The following is a 3,422-nucleotide window of genomic DNA, read 5'->3' on the forward strand; positions in this document are numbered from 1 at the left end:
TGCCACGATTTACGGACGCTTCATCAGTTGGTAATAATAGTATTACCGACTCTCTAAGAGTCACTAATTGTGTAGATTACCGACCAACAATTCGTTGCCGCAGATATTACCAACCAACAATCCATTGCATTCATACAAATAGATTATTATAAGGACACTTAATGCTCATACACTTCACTAATCTTTCATGAGGTAACATATTGCACATGTTGCACACAAATTAATGGTCTTTCAATATCCATCGATCATATATTAACATCATTAGTAACATAATGTTTGCAATACATCGAACTAGTCCATAGGTTGCAATATCACATTACATAACTCAAAAGCTAGTCCACGGTATTACAATAACTCAATTCCTTCACGTTGTTGTACGCAACATACGCAACAAAAGCTCCAAAAGAAATGCAAGACCGAAGAACCATGTCCACGGTTGGTTGTAACATGATCTGATACTAACATTGTCCATTTCCTGAAAAAATATAACCATGTGTAAGAAACTTATGAATCAATTGCCGGGAACAAGAGGTACTGGTACATTGCAGTAACCAAAAAACTGAACTCCAAATGAAATAAAAAATGCAGCAACCATAGCCCATGATAAAATTTGAAAGTTCATAACTATAAAATGAAATTATAGCTTGCTGCACAGCACACACACCATAACTATAAACTGAAATTATAGCTTGCAGCATAGTAGCAGTACACAGCCATAGAGGATAGAGCATGATATAATACCAAAAGTGTAGCTCATAATTCAAAAAAAAAACATCCAGCAGGCAGCATCAATCATCCATAAACATTATAGCTTGTTGCACAGCACACACACACAGAACCATAAGTCCATAACTCCATAAGACCATAGCCATAAGAGTATAAAGACCATAAGCTTGCTATCTTGCTGCACACACACACTCAGCACTTCAGTTCAGTCTGCACTCAGCAATCAGACCTTCAGAAGTTCAGATCACCTGTCCTGTCCACACTCACACGCCATTCTGCATAACACACACACACTCACAGTCTCACACTGCATAACACACACACACACACACTCACACGCCAGATCACCTGTCTTATCCACCAGACAGCACACCAGATCACCAATTCACCAGCATTGCATAACACACAGTCACACTCACACAGTCACACACCAAATCCATTACTGTACTACTATTTTGAAAACGCCAAACCATATCTGCCTATATCCGTTTGGCGTTCAAATAAGCTTAGCAAATAAGTCAGCAAAGAAAAAACCATGGAGATATGGTTAGTAGTAGTAGAGTCAAAGATCCGGTTCTACACTATATCAGGAAAGAAAATGCCAAACAGATATGGTTAAAAACAGCAAATAAGTCACCAAGCTAGGGCCATTAAGAGTAGTAGTAGAGTCAAATACCTGAAATGTTAGGTGATGTGTTAGGTGTTGCTGATGCCTTGTTGATGACCTTCAGCTGTCAAAGTTAGGATCTGTCAGTAGGTACTCATTAATCAAAAAAGAAAGATATCAAAGTTTCGTTTATTACTTTCTTGTATGGCCATGCAAGCGACATCATGTGAGCAGTAGCCATAGTTTGCATATCATCGTAGGGACGAGCCAACACTGCATCTCTTTTCAGGACACAAGTCACAACAACTTCACAAAATTGCCTTCCAATGGGCAGATCTGCAACTATGGTACTCGGATTAGTTGAAACTATTATTCCTTTGGCCACAGGTTGATCCGATCTCAACAAAGCATATAATATGGCTTCTCTTCCAACCTGATACAAGCGATAAACACAAAATTAGAAGCATGATAAGGATAATACTGGTTAGAAGGATGAAAGTATTACCAAAGAATTATGTTTAGAATGAGAAGCATCATTAATCTTGCTCATGCTATCATCATTAAGCTTAAGGAAGAACATATGCAACTATCCTCATGATCCTTCAATCACTGCCTTACATTTCGTGTTGCATCAGTGGCAATCAAAACCAGTAGTGCGTGCTCAGTACTTTAACACTACCAACCAGTAGTGGCAAACATGAAACTAATAAGCATGACCTACTGGAACTTATACTCACTGCAAGAAATTACATTAGTGTTCAACGTCTGGTAGTCTGGTTCATTGCCTGTCCATGCTGGTTCAGTTCTAAGACCATGAAGGCTGAAGGCCAGGACAATGTCCATCTCTCTAGGCGATATATGAAATCCTCAGGTCAGGTGGAAGTGCAACGCACAGCCTTCTTGGCTTTGGCTCAGACTAAGCTTAGAACACGTACTGCCATAAAGATGAAGCTTGTTTCTTAAGGTAGCAGTTTTGCATTTTAAAACAGATTATGCCCATAAGGCATCAAGCAAAATGTTGAATTACAAAAAGAAGAAAACTATTTAAGAAGCCTAACATTTAAGTTGTGCAGACTCTTCCTATGTTAGTAGATCAGCAAGATAAAAAGATCAGAGTAATTGCTACATAACTACAGGAAGGGAATAAAGTTTGTTGTGGACTCACACAAATCTCTGTTTTGTTAGGCTTAATCCTGCAAGGACCTAGAACAACCTTTAAATCCTGCAGATAAGAAAGAACAAAAATGTTAAATCAATGCTCCAAGATAAACACAAATTTGAGAGAGGAAATCGCTAGGGAATAGCCATAGACGAGTTCAGTGATGCTCCAGCATGAATTCCCCCAAGGAAAATTTCTTCAATCACACTCAAATCCTACGAACAGAAATTCCCCCAAAGTTTACCAAAAAACAGGAAGGGAAATCACGATTCCACAGGCAAATGACACCAAAGGGGGCAGCGTGATGGAGGGGCGCGACACGATGGAGGTGGCGGCGGGATTATTGAGGCAGGCAGATCTATGGAGGGGGTGGCAGGATGGACGATGGCGGCGGGATTTTGTGGCGCGCAGGCGGCGCTATGGAGGGGACGCGCGGGCGGCGCTGTGGAGGGGGCGTGCGGGCGGCGCTATGGAGGGGACGCGCGGGCGGCGCTCGGCGCTGTGGAGGGGGCGTGCGGGCGGCGCTATGGAGGGGACGCGCGGGCGGCGCTGTGGAGGGGGCGTGCGGGCGGCGCGGTGGGAGTTAGGAGAAGGGGGCGGGCGGCTGGATTTTGGAGGGGGCCGTCGCGGCGATTTGGTTGGGAGGAACGCGCGTAATAATTTGGCGGCACGCGGTTGGGTTGCGCCAATATATTTACCGACCGAACGAGCGATGTCTTTACCATTTTTACCGACGGATCTCCCAACGCTAAATATAAGAGATTTACCGACCGTCCCGCCGTTGCAAAAACTGGTATTACCAACCAACCATGTGTCGGCTGTTTTTACCGACCAACCTTTGGTAGCTAACAAAGGTCGGTAAAAATCCTCCGTGGTATAGTGCAAGCTTTAGTTTGATTCTCATATATTCATATATGGACTAATAGTAAT

At 42.8% G+C, this 3,422-nt stretch overlaps 1 long non-coding RNA gene across 1 annotated transcript; it reads right to left on the minus strand.

Annotated features, from left to right (window-relative positions):
- Positions 1-225: 225 nt before the first annotated feature.
- On the minus strand, positions 226-1,846 carry LOC103636823 (uncharacterized). Its single transcript, XR_002264712.3, has 3 exons — positions 1,530-1,846; positions 1,403-1,457; positions 226-475 (listed from the first exon to the last, which is right to left on the minus strand). It is a non-coding gene; the product is annotated as an uncharacterized lncRNA (long non-coding RNA).
- Positions 1,847-3,422: the final 1,576 nt, after the last annotated feature.

The sequence above is a fragment of the Zea mays genome, chromosome 8, assembly GCF_902167145.1.
Source record: "Zea mays cultivar B73 chromosome 8, Zm-B73-REFERENCE-NAM-5.0, whole genome shotgun sequence".
Taxonomy (NCBI): domain Eukaryota; kingdom Viridiplantae; phylum Streptophyta; class Magnoliopsida; order Poales; family Poaceae; genus Zea; species Zea mays.